Here is an 18553-nt window from a genome sequence, read left to right as displayed (position 1 = left end):
GACAACTGACTTTGTTTCCTGACCTTTTGGTTCAGAATCTCATGCTTTCTCTCAATATCTCCATACCTTCAATGCCGACTGCTTCCGTGTCCCTGTCTCCTTTCTTTTTTCTTTATCTGTTTCTCCTCACTATCTGCTTCGCTAACCAGTCATCATGGGTCATTTCTGCAAAAGAGCGGAGCATTCAGGCACTCCCTCTTCCCCAACTGGAAGAATGGGGGAGAGGTTGTCTCCATACCTCTGTCCGTTTGCAGAAGTACTTATGAGAGGCCAGAATGATGAAGATAGATTTCCAGAGAATGAGTGTGAGAGAGCGTGACATAGTGAGTAGAAGCATTAAAGAACAAAATACAAATTCAAATTCTGAGCTCTTTGTTTTCTTTTGTTTTGTTGGGGTCTCTCCATATTTTAGGAGATTTGTACGAATTAATGAAATTGACAATTTTCATTATAATTAAAATTTGTACAAATCCGACTGCACAAGTCTAGTATCCACTATAATTAAAGTGAATTGTTGAATTCACTGAATCAAAACCTGAACAGAGAGGAAACTGGCCTTTAGTCATATTAAAAACACAAAATCTATTTATTTTTAATTGGGATGTTAGATCAACCCAAAATAGTGTATTATGTATATCATCTGTGCTACTCAGAACACTAGCATTGCACTAAAAAGATACTTTTATTTAACATACAGTGGTGAATGAATCACAACCAACAAAAAGATCATTCATGCAAAAAAATTAGATTCTTCACTTCATTATGATTTATTTCATCACTTTGCATTAACAATACACTATGAATTGGCCAAGCCCCAGTAAATCTCTCCTGAGGGAGAAGCAGAGTTGGACCTGCATTAATGCATTGCTTATGTAAGTAAGAACTTCTCACTGATCTAGTATGACTGGGTAAATCTTACATACAGATAGACCGCAGAGTTATCTGCGGTCTTTTACCACCAATGTATCAATACATAATATCACTGTAGTTATTAATGTGGTTTCAAGATTTAGCAAACAGAATGTAGACATTTTACAACACATTGTTGATCTGATCATACACTGAATCATATTACATATGTACTATTGTGGTATTGTACATTGCTCGTTTTGTGACATTTCAAAATAACAGTATACCATATTCCTTTCGAAGATACTTCCATACTGAATTCTGGCCATGAATTTGAAGCTTACCTATTTGCTGGAGTGAAATTTTCAATACATTAATCTAACCCTATAAAATGTGGGCTCAGTGGGATACTACCTGATAGTACATGGAATGGTCAATTGATATTTTTTGTTACCTTTAAGCCTGTACAGAACAATTTTCTCCTGCACATTATTTTTATAGTGAAAGACTAAAGCATGCCAAGCTCGTAATTAAGAGCAACCATAAGCCCAGCCATATCTCTCAACATTAAACCCCTGCCCAGAGTGGGCACACGGAAGGTAATAGTTCTATGAAGGGCTGGCTGAGACTTATGAGAGTTATATTTAAAAAAGAGAGATGAGAAATATGTAGGTTATCCGTGATGACATAACAACAACAGAATGATCTATAGAGGTCCCTTGTGGTTAATGTACTGTATCTTCCAATATTGTCAGGCTATCTTTGGCAACTTGAGAGTTATTGTCTATTACCAAACTAAAGGCTTACGTTTTTAGTCCTGGCCTAACTAACTAACCATAAGCATTCTAGATTGCTACAAACCTTAGAATTTTGATTTCAACACCAGCATGACATATGGTGGTTAGCCTTCATGTAAGCCTTCCCGGGAACCAATCAACACATAAAATTTGTTAATGATAACAATTACTTTGAATATGCATTGTTTTCAATTCATCTTCTGTAATGATGGGATAATTGTCATTAAAATCATTCTTCAGGTGACATATGCATTATATAGCAATATTATTATTGTCTTTTATTTATATTAAAATGACGCAGCACTTCTTACAGTATATAGAAACTTTGATATGTTTATAGTTTACCAGCAGACTGATACAAATCAATCTTAAGCATTGTTGAAACTTTTAAACATAGCAAAAGGTTAAATAAACTAGAGCACAGTATGTTTCAGATGAATAGAACATAAGATAAGATGCTATAGTCTATTAGATGATATATACAGTATATAGCCTATATAAGGAAATATCTTTCTTCATCAAGAAGTATGTGGATTAGTGGGTAAGCATTCTAGCAGAAGTGGCAGGGATTAAAAATAATAACAAAGTAAGCATGTACTGTAGACACACAACAACACTACGATACAGAAGACATAAAAAAGCACAAATTATTTATTATTTTACATTTATTAATGGGCATTGTAGCACTAATCACACTGTTCAATGATATACTAATTTATAAGGATTATTTTCCTTTTGCGCAATTTATTTTACAATTTTCACAAAAAAATAATAATTCCACAGTGTTTCATGAACAGCCAAAATGTTTTAAGTAAACATTAATAAAAAGTTGTATAGTCATTGTTTCCAACTGTTTCCTAATAATATATAATTAACTGCTACAGTGAAACAGTGAATATATAGTGGATACTCAATCAATACAGATTACCAACCATGTACATGATACAAATAACATGACACTTCCTCTAACTAACAATGAAAAATTCAGTTTTAATAGACACCGCCTAGTTCTTGAATATGAAGCAACCAGCAAATGTCAATAGAAGATCAAAGGATCTCATTCCAGCTATTGCATTTGTATCAAATTGTACCAACTTTTTTTTAAATTAAATATTGTATAGAATAGTTGACAACAAAATTTTTTGGACCATGTTTTTTTATATCATCCCTCAATTACTTTATATATATATATATATATATATATATATATATATATATATATATATATATATATATCTATATATATATAGATATATATATATATATCTATATATATCTATATATATATAGATATATAGGATGTATTAGTATACATTTTATTTTTAATTTTTAATTGGATTTTTCTGAAAGTTTACATATTTAAAATGGACATCAACATCATATTACATATCCTTCAGTGTAATCATCTGGCACTGCATGGGTTAAGGTTCCTTCCATTCCATTATCAAAAGTAATGATTACAGCTGCAGAACCTCTCATTGTCAACCTATAGCTGCATCATGATGCATCAGTGATGCTGATAATTTGTATTTGACATTACAGAAATGTCAAAACAGCATCCTGGCATCTTGGCTTTGTGAATGCACATAGTTCTCGCTTTCTTTTCATTTTTTTTACACTGTTTCTTTTAGCATCAGTAATTTGAGCACTTTACTTATCCCATCTAGCTTTAATAACCAAACTGTGCTTGAATGACTTACAAATATAGTTACATAATTGTTCTATATGTTTAACTATATCAGTGAAAACATGATCATATGCCCAAATCTACTAGTCTGTTTAAGCTATGTGTCATAACAAAGTGTTTAGAGATCAAATGGGGATGGGTTTGAGAATGGGGTGCATTAACCATTTTAGAATGTTTGAAGTACACCATTGTTTGGATTGTTCGATTATTCATTCACTATAAATTAATCAATATTTGATTGCTTACATAAGTGTTTAATGACTATAACTCCATTATATATATATATATATATATATATATATATATATATATATATATATATATATATAATGTTGTCATTTAATCTTTGATACATCCTGCAGGTGTCAGACTTTGCTAGCAAAATTATCATACACTAAAGGCTTGTTATCTCTACTGATGCGATAAAGCCCAGCGCATGTCATGTGGAAAAGAAATTAACCCCTAATGCACCAGAAAGGTTCCCAAATGCACAGCTTTGATCACTGTGTTTCAATGCCTTATGCATTCATTTTGCACTCGCATGGTTAACCCGTGGACTGCCAGTGGAACTCATGGACATACATTTCCCTTATGAAACATACAAAACACTTGAATACATCACAGTAGGAATTGGTGGCATTCTTAAACAAGAGTGAAGAAGAAATGGATCTTAGGTAAGGAGAAGAAAAAAAAAACAAGTTGAAACTTACGTGGTGTATGAATAAATGTGTTGATATCCAAAAAGAAGAATTTTCTTTAAGTCTGAAGAGCAAATATCCTGTCCAGATGTATTTATTATCCCATCTGTGCGCCTAAAACTTCCTGGATGCCAACTGGATCAGGGTGCAACATACAGCTTTTGATGATATTATTTCATTTAGGAAATCAGAGTTCAGCTTCAATGAAAAAGCTAGAATGTTATTAGGAAATCCTTATTAGGAAATCCCTAGATCTCTTGATTCTGTAGTTATGTTGCAGATGCATGTAATGGAAAGCTCTACCTGCAGCTGCCTTGCATTGACTTATATGAAGACTGCTTGTCTCCCAGCTGAGATGTATACGCCTTCCTTAGTAGAAGTCCCTCAGGGTATCCCCTTAATGCTGTTTTGATCTATTCTGCTCTCCCACTCGCCTGTCTCCTTTCCTCTCTGAGTACTTCTCTTCCTCCCACCATCAGAGTTTAGAAGCTCCCTCTCCCCTGTTTCTCTCCATTGGCCACCGATCAGTGGCTTCTGATTTGCCAGCTCTTATTTCTCTGCCCGATCTGTTTTCCCTTTCTGTCACTCAAGGAGCAATTTGCTGAGTTACAAGAAGACAGAATGAACCTGATGAAAATAGTCTGCATTTTATCAGGTCATGGCTATGTTAGTTAAACTTGATTAAACGGAGGTTCATTCTTGTAATTAAAATGATTTTGTTAAAAAAAGATACATAGGTAGACATAATATAAACAATATGTGTATATCTATCTATACATATACATACTTCATTTCTTAAAAAAGGACTCACATGACGGTGTCAGAGACATAAAAGTGTCTTTTAACCATGAATATTACTGTTGGAGTATTTATATATATATATATATATATATATATATAAATTATAATTTTTATAGCACCATCATATTCTACTGCGCTGGACAATTTGTAAACAGAAGGTAAGGATGATGGTTGTTCAATAAATACATAGATATACAGACAGACCTGGAGGGCCAGTGGCCATTCGCTCAATCTATTAAACAAGGACATCTGTAGCTTACATAATTGCAAAAGGTTTTTCTTATGATCAATTAGCCTTTTAAACTTAAACTTTGATTAACGAACACAAGGAGCCATCGGAACACAGGAGTGATGGTAGTGATAAAGGGCTACAATAGTAATTTACATCAGTAACAACGTCTGCACCATATGTCTGATTCATTTTGTGTTAGCTTACTGGACAAAATTTGGTTTTCTTTCAAAAACAAGAACATTTCTAAGTAACCCCAAACTTTCGAATGGCAGTGTATATCTATACCTAATGTGAGCATTAATGATCTTGTGTTTTATTATTGTTGCATAAATGATTGCAGACGTTATCATTATTATATAGAAATTCTGTTATCTCTGTTCTCTGCCTACAGTATTCTCCAGCTGATAGGTCCTCTAAACAGCAGGCTTTCAGTATAACTCTTTAGGGAGATGCTATGTGCAGCTGCCCTGAGAAATGGAACAAAACAGCCAAACTAGGTGTTGAATATTTATATGGAAATATTTTCATATCAACCCTTTTCAAACCATTTTTTTTAACCTTTCAGTGAAAATTGGGAGGAAATTGCATTTTACCATTTACTCAACCAAGAATGGTGCTGTCTCTGGAGCTTAATGGATGTTGTGAGATGTTTCAACACGCAGCTCGCCTTGACATAAACACAATGGCAGATGCTTTACAGAAACTGAACAGCACCTTATCTTAAAATATGTATTTGTATAAAAATGAAATGCACCAGTGCACTTACATTAATGCTAGCAATTCTGTTAACAAATGTATAGGTGAAGATTTACTTATTATTATTAATTATTGATTAATATAATGCCATCATATCCCACAGTGATACTTTTAACAATTTTGACTTACAGAAACAAATGGTAAGGTTCTCAAACAAGCTATAATAGAGAGAGGATATGGCTGCTTATTGGTCATAGTTGCATTTTATGATAGAACAGAGAGGTTTGTGGGAACATGTATGGGCAAATAGTTTGAATTATATTGTGTATACAATTGCTCCGTGTACCAGGACGCATCCATGGAAGCTCCATCTCACAACTTATAGGACTTAAAGGATCTGGTGCCAGATACCACACAGGGCCGGCCCTATAATGGAGCAGACTGGGGCAATTGCCCCAGGCGGCACTTTTGAAGGGGCGGCATTTTGCCGCCCCAAGTGCCGCTTTTTTGTCATCCGATGCGGCTTCCACCGCCGTTTAATTATGGAAAAGCTTGCCTCCGTGCCAATTGGTTCGGCTCTTCGTTCCACCCCCTTGAAGATGCGCCGTGACGCTCAAGGGGGCGGGCTCACGCAGAGCAGTTGTCCGTCACCGCGTGACAAGGAGAAGATCTCGAGGGAGAAGAGCATTCATGCCCCTGCTGAAAGGTAAGTACAAGGGGGGGTAAGGGTAGATAATAGGGAGGGAGAGGAAGGGTAGAAAATGGGGGGCGGCAGGGACGGAGGGAGAGGAAGGGTAGATAAGGGGGGGCGGCATTTTAAAATTTGCCCCAAGCGGCATTTTGCCTTGGGCCGGCCCTGATACCACAGCACACATTCAGAGGTCTAGTAGAGTCTATGCCTTGATGGGCTGTTTTGGTGGCAAAAGGGGGTCCTACACAATATTAGGCATGTGGTCATAATGTTATGGCTGATTGGTGTACATCAGCAGCCAGAAATTTGAGGGATGGTGCATACTGGTAAATGTACCATAGTCTAAGCACAAGAAACAGTAAGTATTTATGTTCCAAAAATAAAACATTTAATTCATAAGACCTTAGTTTTATTTTATGTTTAGTTTCAAAATGACCAATTAAGTGAAACTTTTAAGTGCAAACTGAAACAAGTACAGTTATAGTTTCTAGGTCTTTTGTGCATTGAGTATGCAAAAATGGTGCTATTAATTAATAAAGACATAAGGATATGAAACACTGATAAGACAATACAGACATGAAAGACGTAAAAGAACAGGCCATTAGGGAGTTTGTTATCATGCTACAAATAGTTTGAGTGCTGGCAACTTCATAATTTCTAAATCCTATTTTGGGTAAACCATGCCAGATTCCCTGTTATGTTCATGGACAGACAAATCCATTCTGATGGTTGGATATGAGAGCCAAAAGGATTTTTTGTTTGTTGTTGAGCAGATGCAAATAGACTCATGGAGCCAGGAGCAAGCAGACAGATTATGCCTTGGAGTCGCACAAGTGACTGCTGCAGGACATTCCTTGATCTGTGGAATCCGAATATCTGTCTCCTTCAGATTGTCTGCTGACCTTTATGCTCATCTTAATACTCACACACTTTTACAAATAAAGATCCTGTCTGCAATGATATACATACCTAACATGACATTAACTGTAAAGCATTGCTCTGTGTCTTAAAAAAACATTTTACTTGGTATGGCCTAGTAATAACAGTTCTTATAAAACGTTGTTAAAGTATGTGTAGCTCTCGCAGTGATGCACTTCAAAGAAAGTAACGAAAAAACAAAACATTGCATCATAAGGATCATGTAATTACAATTGTGCCCATGCTCTGCTATTCTCCCATTTAATGGAAGGCTAACATAGAGGTCCCAGGGGCTTTAAACTGTGAAACAAAAATATGATTCAACAGAACTTCAAGCTAAATGTGGTATTTATCTCTATGGTTCATTTTCTTCCATCAAGGTTTTTAATCTAGACAAGGAATTGTTGAAAATTTCCAGCACTTGACAACTCTAAAATTCCAGCTGAAAAATAGGCGTTGTGTTTTCTGTTCCCAGTAACTGTTTCCAAAGAAGGTTGTCCTAGGTAAGATATATCCACTCCAGCTGTCTTTGGGGTTAAGTATCTTTAAAGCAGTTTTAGAAATCAGGTATGGGATACATATTTATACCTCCCCCATTCTCCATTTATTATGTTCCCCAGTCTAAAAAGACAGTCACACTCAAAGGACACAATCTTGTGTAGGGGTGTGCATCTCTTTCCAAATAGATCCTGTAATGTGTGGCAAACTCTGATCACGTGGCGCTCTCTGGGGTGTTTGGTCTCATATCATGTATCCAAAGGTGGCTGAACATTATCAAGTGCAAGTAGGGTAGCTGTGGTCTGAAATACAGGGATCCATGACATTAACAAATTTCAAATGTCCCAAAATGGCTCCATATGGAATGGTTTCAATGGTCAGGCAGGACAGTCAACCAAAGTGGTTCAGTCATCAGTCATTACATCTAATTAATAAATCATGATTATAATTGACAGAAAAGGCATTGATTCTGAATAACAAAAAATGGTGTGAGTAAATGGCTTGCATTTACATAATTTGAAGAATAATTATTCTGAAGATGGCTTTGTGGTTAGAGAGCTGCAAGAAGCTTCCTTAAAGTGGTTAGTCTTTTAGAATTGAAAGCTCAACTCATGCTAATTGACTGAGGGAGCAACCAATTATTGCAGAGAAAAATCCGTCCACGAGCATATGGGTGTAGAGAAGGACATTATGCCAGTTTCAAAAACATCCGTGCAAGATTATTATTCCTTTGTCAAGAATACATGTTTTCCTATGGAAATTTTAACAGGGGAAAATACATTTTAAATGCATTTTAAATGTCCCTTGTTAATGGGTCTTCATGTTAATGATTTGCCTTCAACATTTCCTTGTGGTCTAAGCCACTAGTAAATGCTCTTGAATATTACTTATTGGCTTCTGTTTTTCATGGGGGGGAAAAAATCCTGCAAAGCGGAGAAGTTATCACAACACATAGAAATATGCTTAAGAATGTGCATACGATGCATCTAGGAAAAAGTACTAGGCTGCATGATTTTATGACCTTTAAGTGGTATGAACTCTGAATGAAAATACATGGTTTTCTATTCAACTCCCTGTTTAAATTCAAATATGCTGTTACATCACTAAAATAAGTTACATTGATATTAATGACTCTAGCGAGCCATTCAGTGGGTTGCATAGAATATTAGCATTTTTACACATACATTTCATGTCACGTTCAACTTTGTTGAGTTCTCACAAGACGTTTCTCGACTGCCGTCACCCAACCTCCCTACACAGGCATTGACAGGAAGACACATCTATTGCAGGGGTTAATGGAAAACAACATCACCAAAATGTACCTGTCTGTACAACGTTGTGATGAGCTTCATATATATTTATATATATATATATATATATATATATATATATATATATATATATATATATATATAATGTAATTATAATGTACACATATGCAAGTGTGTATATATAATATTAACATGCTCCATAGGACACCTGTTCTAGGTGCTGTTCTAGGCGCTGGAATATAACATTATAATATGTCATATCTCAAACGAAGCATCCTATGCCACTTTTTAACTTGTATCTGCTAGCTCATGTGACCATGAATCAAGAGAAAATGAGGGAGAATTAAGGTCTGCAAAAAACTGTAATGTAGTAACTATGGTGACAGTGTCCTAGGTGTTCTCTCTTTAATATTTTTTGCCTGGAAGATGCACCCAGATATATAACTTTTTTGAGACTGTGCGTTGGGTTACTTCTTACGTATATATATATATATATATATATATAAATATATATATATATATATATATATATATATATATATATAATTTTTTATTATTTTTTTAAATTTTATTTATTTATTATACGGGCAAAATCTATATATTACTATTTATTTCAAGGTAATCTGTACTTTGACAATTAAACTAACTTTTTGTGTTTTCTGTGATTAATATGTTTCTAATAATAAGTAATATTTTGACCAAAATATTGTATTGAGCAGAACAACTTGTCAGAGAAGTCTGTACTATACCACAGTGGTGAGTTTAAAGCCTTGGTTTTGACATTGTTTGTACAAATATGAGTTATAATAGTGACTGCATGAACAGCAAATTATGAAAGTGCTTAAGTGACTGCCAAGTCCAATGCTAAGCATTGTGATTTATTTTTTTACCTTATATTTTGCACATTTGTTGACATGCAAAATCTTTAAATTAACCTATAAGAGAGATTCTATGATAGTGAACAAAACATATCTATTAACAGTCCTTATGTAAAGCATTAATTGTCAGGTGGTAGGGATATCCTTAAGTCACCTGTGTTTATGCAGGGCATTCAGCTGAGACATGCCAATGACATATGCCAGTGAGATTTCCATTTGGGATTCTCGGATATCATTAAATTAGTGTACAATATGAAAGAGATTGGTATAAAACCCTACAGACTGACAGACATTGAGAGTTTCCAAACATGTGTAAACCAAGTGTGGTTTACTATAGAAGACTCTGATAGGCTGCTTGAAGCACATGACCATCGGAAAGGCCTGATTACAATTTTACCTCAGTTCTGTCCACATTCAGAGCCACAGCACAGCAGCCCGATTTGCCCTAGTAAGACTACCCAAGAACTGCCTAGGATCTAGGAAAGAAATATTATGCTACTGCCTGTCACTCCAAATTATTCAGACACCCAATCAACTTCCAAAATACATTGTGCTTAGACTGACCATGCACATTTAAATATTAATATCTGGGTCTATTTACTTTTCACCCTCCCTTATTAATTTTGGATATTTTTTGTTTTCATTATTAAGGTAATATAATTGTAATGGTAGTGGTATCGGAATTACGGTTAATGTAATTAAGGAATATTTCATGTAAATGTCTGTCATGCATCGCAATATACATACAAAATACAATGTATGTAGCGGCACTCACCTAATATCCAAAGATCATCCAAATCTCGTTGCTAATCATTATTTATTGCAAATCTAAAACGACATAAGATTCCACATAACATACAACGCCTCATCTTCTTATACTTATTCACACATTTTATACGCACCTGTGTTATAAGCATCACAAGTATGTAAAATAGATGTCATGCAGAGGACAAGTCCTTCACAATATGTGACATCTGTGATCTCATGTGATTAAGTAGGTAAGTGTTAGTGTATGGTGTTTGCATGTTACTACATGTGTTAGTTATGGGGCCACTGACCACGTTAGTGCTACTGCAGTGTAACAAAGTTTTGTGCAGCGAATCAATAAATAAAATGAGGACTATACTTGGTGGTTCCAATAATACTCAAGGCAGCAAAGGTAACATGTAAAAAAAACAAAAAGATAGACAAATGTGTGAATTTGTACAGTGTATATCATATATATATATATATATATATATATATATATATATATGGTAGACTGCATGATATCACACTCACATTTACTAGAGCCCCAATATTTTTATGTTTTTTCTGCTTTTTTTGCAATTTATTTTCTTCTAAATCTGGTAATCCTGTCCCCATGTCCTGTTTGGGCCATCTTTGAAGCTGGTCAGCTCAACTTACCCCCCATCAAACTATATATTTTAAACTCAAGAGACCCAGAGGTATTTCAAATGCTCATATTGTACTTTGTGTATACATTTACAGCTCCTGGTATATGTCACTTCAAAACAACCCCCTGATATTTGTTCAGCAACATCTGAGTATAGTGATACCACCCATGGGTTTGTTGTGTTGTTTGGGTTCAAAAGACACCATTTTGGAAGTTCACATTTTTCAATTTTAAAGTTTTACAATCTGGTCATCCTCCCCCTCTATATGCTATCGGCGGCATCTTTGGACCAAGTCAATCCAATTTACCCCATCAAACCATGTATTTTTGAAAACCAGACACCCCAGGGAATGGTGGTATTTTAACTGTTTCAATACACTAATTCTACCACCAGCTTCTGTCAAAGTTTGTGATAGGTATTATTTGTGTGTTTCTTTTTTCACACACATTGTAAGTCCTTGGTATACAGTATGTCAGGGTCAAACAACACCCCAATATATGTTCAGCAACATCTCCTGAGTACAGTGATACCACAGTTTGTCGGGTTGGTTGGGAGCTAAAATCCCACATTTGGGAGGGGCACATTTTTTTTTCTTTTCATTTTGACATCTGGTCAGTCTGCGCCCATGTCTTAATTGGGAGATCTTTGAACCTGGTCAATTCAATTTACCCCATCAAACTGTACATTTTTTAAGCTAGACACCCCATGGGTATTTGAAATGGTAGTATTTTAGCTAAGTCCATGCCAGGATTTTTAGGAAGATACAGCGCTAATTTTAGCTCATACAAATTAACTTTTTTTTATATATTTTTGGACTTTTTTTTACATTTTGTTGGAACTGGATGGTTTCCCTGATGTGGCATCACTGTATAATTATTTTTAAATAGTTTTATTTATTTTTTAATCATTTTTATTTTTTCATTTATTTTTATTTTTAACTAATCAAATTGTAATTAGAAAGCTGAGAGAGACCCTCTTGCAAACTTGCTGTTAACTTACTGTTTTTCCGTGACATGCCATCGTTGGTCATTAGGGGGTTAATTGATACGGACATAACAGGACACTTGTTTTTAATATTTTTTTTAAAGATGTTTTATTTGCTATAGACTTTGAAAGGGTTAAACCCCAGGTATTCTCCAGACTACCCTTGGCTCACTCATGCTAAAATCTTGCCCAAACAGTTATTGAGTAAGTAACATTTTTATTTCTGTAGGATAATCTTACACTACTATGTAGCAGTTCTATAATATGGGGAGTACTAAATTTGCTTTTTGTTTAAGTTTTTTTGTGTGACTTTTTAGCATTGTGACTTCTACTAATCATAGTTGTTCAGAGAGCTTCTTGCTGTGTGGAGTTTCCCTTCCTTTGTGTAGTATATACACTGAAAAAGCTCTGTATGAGCTGCATCTTTAACATTTCATTATTTTTCCAATGTATCTTCCAGCTACTTGGGGCTTTTGGTGCACCAGAGTATGTATACAAGCTCTCGCTCAACAAGCGAATATTTTACAAGTCACTGAGATTTGGAGTCAAAAAGATTTTTATTTCTTAATGTATTTATGTTTTTGTTATTTGTTATTATGAACAATTTTTGTTCATAATAAATGTCCCTTTCTTAAGTTCTGCCTTTGTCTGGTAAAGACTCACATTACCCGATTAGACCATTTTATTGGTAATTTGAATTTACATAATTATTGTGTTAAAGTATATTTCCAGAGTGGCATATAGGGGTATAAGGCATTTCTGAAGGCAGAGTGGCATATAGGTGGTTAAAAGGCATTTCTGGAGGCAGAGTGTTATATAGGGGGGTATAAGGCACCTCCACTGAATCACTGCCCAAACCCTCCCAGCTCAATCATATTGCTTCCTATGAAAAACGGCATCAGGACAGCCAGGATATAATTTACCATTGTGTTTGTCTTTTTATTCCTCTTTCTGTGTGATGCAAAAACGCATGATCATTAGTGATCTATACACATTAAAATCAGAGCTCTGGGGTATATATACTGTATATTCATGTACTGTTTTCTGCTTTTACCATGATTTGTCTAATTGGTAATGTCCTAAAAACATGTTGTTAGTCACATACATTTTTCTAGACGTTAGTAACTTAATATGGGCAATTTCAGACAAACACATTTCAAAGGCAATTAGATAAAGTATAAAATGATGTATCACATGTTGATAACTCGACTATTCTGTAAACCCTCGTTACTCCATTATTTCTCTTGGGAGAATGCAGTCCTAGATAATGTATTCCTAGTTTTCTCAGATAAGCATAAAAGATATTTGGAAGCACTTCAAAAAGAAGAAATAGCCAGCAATAGATTTAAAACAACATTTTGGCAAATGTACATGGCAGAATTCATTGAATCTTCTACTTAAAACATTTTAGAGAAGAGAAGAAAATAGAACAACATCAGATATTAGGACTTAAACTCACTTTGAAAGATACCTGGGAACTTGGGAGGGAACTTGGGAGGCTATGTGTAGATCATCCTCTCCTGGGGCAATGTCTTTGTGAAGGGGTGGAGCTAGCTGTACATTAATAGCCCCAGATAGCCTTTAGTGCTTGGGGAATGGGAAACATGAAGGCTGGGAGATGGCATGGCCAAACAGCCCTGCCTACAGAAAAAAGAAAATAGCCCTGAGATCTGGGAAAGCAGGGCTTCATCCTTTTCGGTCAAGCCTGAGTTCCCAGGAATGCTTAGAAGGATATAAAACACTCAAGCATCTAATATGTTATGTAGAATAAGAAGGACTCAGAGCCATGCCTGGGTTAATAAGTAGATCCCTGTTCTTTTTTGAATGGTCCTTGACAGGGTAAGATGAACAAAATGAACAAAAACAAATCCTTGCTCTTCACAGGACGTACTAGACACCGTAGTTTTTTTAACTACCCTTGTGCAGCTTGTGTGCTAAGCAACTCAAGCAAATGCAAATATCTTAAAGGCAGTCTGGCAGCGTCTTCCCCCTGCTTTACTCACAAATGACTCTCCCAGGCTCTAGGCTTAGTTTATATAAAACCTCAACAACACCTGCATATAGGGTTATACAACACCTACAAAATATCACCTTGTCGCCTCACAGAAGTTTCTAGGTAGAAATTCAGTTACAAAGAATGAAACATTTTAGTATGGATGTGAACATTCTAGTAAGATAGAAACAAGAGTGCCTGGTGATCTTTAATCCCTGCTCACATTTACACCTCATGCATTAAAAAGATAAAGAAAATTAAGGGTAAAGGTACAAACATGATCTGCACACAGTGGGACAAGACCAGGCCAAGGTTTCTTGAATATGTTTTTACTCATTTATGTTAGGCTGTTTTCAATAATGTTATGTTTCTTCTTATTGTATTATATGTTATAGGTTTTTGCATTAGCTATATTAGATATTTTGTACTTCTGGTCTTCTTGAAAGCAAACACTGAAAAGTTTCTACATTAATAAAATAATATTACAAAAATACCCAATCCACAATCACACTATTGTATAGTTGTAATCAAAGTATTGTTTTATAGCATCAAAATCAGAAACAAAGAAACAAAGCTACCTTTTATCAGAGTAAAAGATAATTAAGCATTTTTCAGGCAAGAATGGCAACAAACAGTAAAAAAAAAAAAAAAAAATCAAAAGCTTTCATTCATAAAGTACAATATATATATATCAAATCCCAGGAGGCACAGTAGGCTGTATTTAATCACGAAGATAAATCTAAGTTAGTAATTGCGTAGAGTGCAAGGTACAAAAAACAGATATACAGTGGGGCAAAAAAAGTATTTAGTCAGCCACCAATTGTGCAAGTTCTCCCACTTAAAAAGATGAGAGAGGCCTGTAATTTTGACCATAGGGACACTTCCTTCAACTATGAGAGACAGAGTGAGACAACAAAGTCCATAAATCACATTGTCTGATTTTAAAAAAATTTATTTGCAAATTATGGTGGAAAATAAGTATTTGGTCAATAACAAAAGTTCATATCAATACTTTGTTATATACCCTTTGTTGGCAAGACATAGGTCAAATGTTTTCTGTAAGTCTTCACAAGGTTTTCACACACTGTTGCTGGTATTTTGGACCATTCCTCCATGCAGATCTCCTCTAGAGCAGTGATGTTTTGGGGCTGTCGCTGGGCAACATGGACTTTCAATTCCCTCCAAAGGTTTTCTATGGGGTTGAGATCTGGAGACTGGCTAAGCCACTCCAGGACCTTGAAATGCTTCTTACGAAGCCACTCCTTCGTTGCCCGGGCGGTGTGTTTGGGATCATTGTCATGCTGAAAGACCCAGCCACGTTTGATCTTCAATGCCCTTGCTGATGGAAGGAGGTTTTCACTCAAAATCTCACGATACATGGCCCCATTCATTCTTTCCTTTACACGGATCAGTCGTCCTGGTCCCTTTGCAGAAAAACAGCCCCAAAGCATGATGTTTCCACCCCCATGGTTCACCGTAGGTATGGTGTTCTTTGGATGCAACTCAGCATTCTTTCTCCTCCAAACACGACAAGTTGAGTTTCTACCAAAAAGTTCTACCTTGGTTTCATCTGACCATATGACATTCGCCCAATCCTCTTCTGGATCATCCAAATGCTCTTTAGCAAACTTCAGACGGGCCCAGACATGTACTGGCTTAAGCAGGGGGACACGTCTGGCACTGCATGATTTGAGTCCCTGGCGGCGTAGTGTTTTACTGATGGTAGCCTTTGTTACTTTGGTCCCAGCTCTCTTCAGGTCATTCACTAGGTCCCCCGTGTGGTTCTGGGATTTTTGCTCACCGTTCTTGTGATCATTTTGACACCACGGGGTGAGATCTTGCGTGGAGCCCCAGATCGAGGGAGATTATCAGTGGTCCTGTATGTCTTCCATTTTCGAATAATTGCTCCCACAGTTGATTTCTTCATACCAAGCTGCTCGCCTATTGCAGATTCAGTCTTCCCAGCCTGGTGCAGGTCTACAATTTTGGTGTCCTTCAACAGCTCTTTGGTCTTGGCCATTGTGGGGTTTGGAGTGTGACTGTTTGAGGTTGTGTCTTTTATACTGATAAGTTCAAACAGGTGCCATTAATACAGGTAACAAGTGGAGGACAGAGGAGACTCTTAAAGAGGATGTTACAGGCCTGTGAGAGCCAGATATCTTGCTTGTTTGTAGGTGACCAAATACTTTTTTTACCGAAGAATTTACCAATGAATTCATTAGAAATCCTACAATGTGATTTCCTGTATTATTTCCCCCCATTCTGTCTCTCATAGTTGAAGTGCACCTATGGTGAAAATTACAGGCCTCTCTCATCTTTGTAAGTGGGAGAACTTGCACAATTGGTGGCTGACTAAATACTTTTTTGCCCCACTGTATTGCCCATAATCATCAATATCGCTATTTTTATATTTTCTCTATTGCTGTCCATGGAAGGATCTCTATGACATTTCCTGATATACCTCTGAAAATTAACCATCCCAAAGACAAGGCATGTCACCAGGATACGGGAAAGCTGAGCAGGATAGGAACATCACTCCTGTGCATGTCAATCTAAGAATGGCTGTAAGAATAATAGATAAACAGAATGTGAAATCTAGCTACAACCCAGGAGATATAGATTGATTTCAGAGCCTTTTTTTATTCTGCACATCTATAACATAACATGCTTTTAACCTTGCTATATATTTTGATTGGGGTATGGCTACTTCTCCATGTATGGTTGAGATTATAAAAATGTCACTCTTCCTCCCTATTTTTTAGCTGTGACAGATCTGACACAAAGAACTGACAGTTTTACACAGTTCAATAATAAGTAGATGCAACTTGAAATGCGAATGATGGTTTTGGAAAATATTTGAGACAGCAATGTTGCAGAATGTCATGAGATAATTATTGTGTAATATGTAATATGTAACTCAAAATGCAATTTGTACACAAAGCTATAAAAGCTTATCACATTAGCTGCTGACACAAAACCATCTGTGAAAAAATATCATAAAATATCACAAGCACACAATACTACAGTTGTAGGCAGGTGTGAAAAAGTGTTATAGAGTAAGATTTGCAAAAGTTTGCAAAAAATAAACTTTTTAATAGGTCTTTCTAACAAAATGCTAAGTGAAAATCTAAATCAAATCAATATTTCATATGACAACCTTTGCCTTCGAAGCGGCATCAATTCTTTTAGGTACACTTCCACACAGTCTAGGATTTTGTAGGCATGCAGTGAGGTGTTTTATTAAACAATTATATCATACATATGCTAATGATCATCAATGTAATATGTGAGTTGAAACACAATCATTGAAACAGAAACAGCTGTTGAGGAGGAATAAAGAGGAATAGCCAAACTCACTAAGGTGAGGTTGCTGAAGACAGTTTAAAGTAAAACACCATGGTAAGATTTACTGTCCTCTGTAGCATCACTCACTACAGACTTCAAACCAGAGTATGCGTTCACCTCCTCCCCTCAGTATGGAGGCAACCCTTCTGGCTGCACAGGTTTCTTAAACCAGGGCTCTATTCATTTTGAGATGTCCCCTCATCTGTTCCCATCTGATAGAGCTTGAGTGGGATATTCCATCTTTCTTCTCAACAACAGAATGCTGGCCTGGGCTTCTCCTCTATGGGAACGGAATATACCCATAGTGAATAATTATAATGACTTCATTACTACCTTCAGACAGGGGTTTGACATGCCAGGCTGCAGTCATACTACCTCCTTTAACATATTCACATTACATCAGTGCTCCTACAGCCTGTCTGATTATGCCATTGAATTTCAGACCATGACTACTTAGCCCAGTCTACGTGGAGGCCATCGATGGACGTACTCTCCAACCAGCCACCGTGACTCTGGAGTCAGTTCCTCTGTGCTGCCATGTGGGTATCCTCCTTGAATAGACAATGATGTTTATTTTCATCTCCTCCCCATCTGCTCCTATGGGGCTTGTATATTCCTGGCTTCAACTTCATAATCCTATAATTGACTGGTCCTCCTGTGACATTACAGCCTGGTAAAGCTCATCTTGTATATCATATAACCCACGCACTCAGATGGTCACCTCTGACCATTCAAGAGAATTTGAAAAAAGGATTAATTCATCACTCCACATCTAATGCTGATGCCAGATTCATTTTTATTGCCAAGAAGAATGGTGG

The 18553-nt window shown here is 36.1% G+C and overlaps 1 protein-coding gene across 1 annotated transcript in view; it reads right to left on the bottom strand.

Moving 5' to 3' along the window:
* Positions 1-4462, bottom strand: part of TRPC4 (transient receptor potential cation channel subfamily C member 4) — a 78385-nt gene extending 73923 nt beyond the window's left edge. The window contains exon 1 of the mRNA XM_053456339.1: positions 4044-4462. The gene's annotated coding sequence lies outside the window, so the exon portion shown is untranslated. The remainder of the gene's footprint in view (positions 1-4043) is intronic.
* Between the last annotated feature and the right edge of the window lie 14091 nt (positions 4463-18553).

Source organism: Spea bombifrons, chromosome 2 (assembly GCF_027358695.1).
Source record: "Spea bombifrons isolate aSpeBom1 chromosome 2, aSpeBom1.2.pri, whole genome shotgun sequence".
In the NCBI taxonomy this organism is placed as follows: Eukaryota; Metazoa; Chordata; class Amphibia; order Anura; family Pelobatidae; genus Spea; species Spea bombifrons.
The sequence above is the reverse complement of the archived record's forward strand: the minus strand, read 5'-3'. Positions and strand labels throughout refer to the sequence as shown.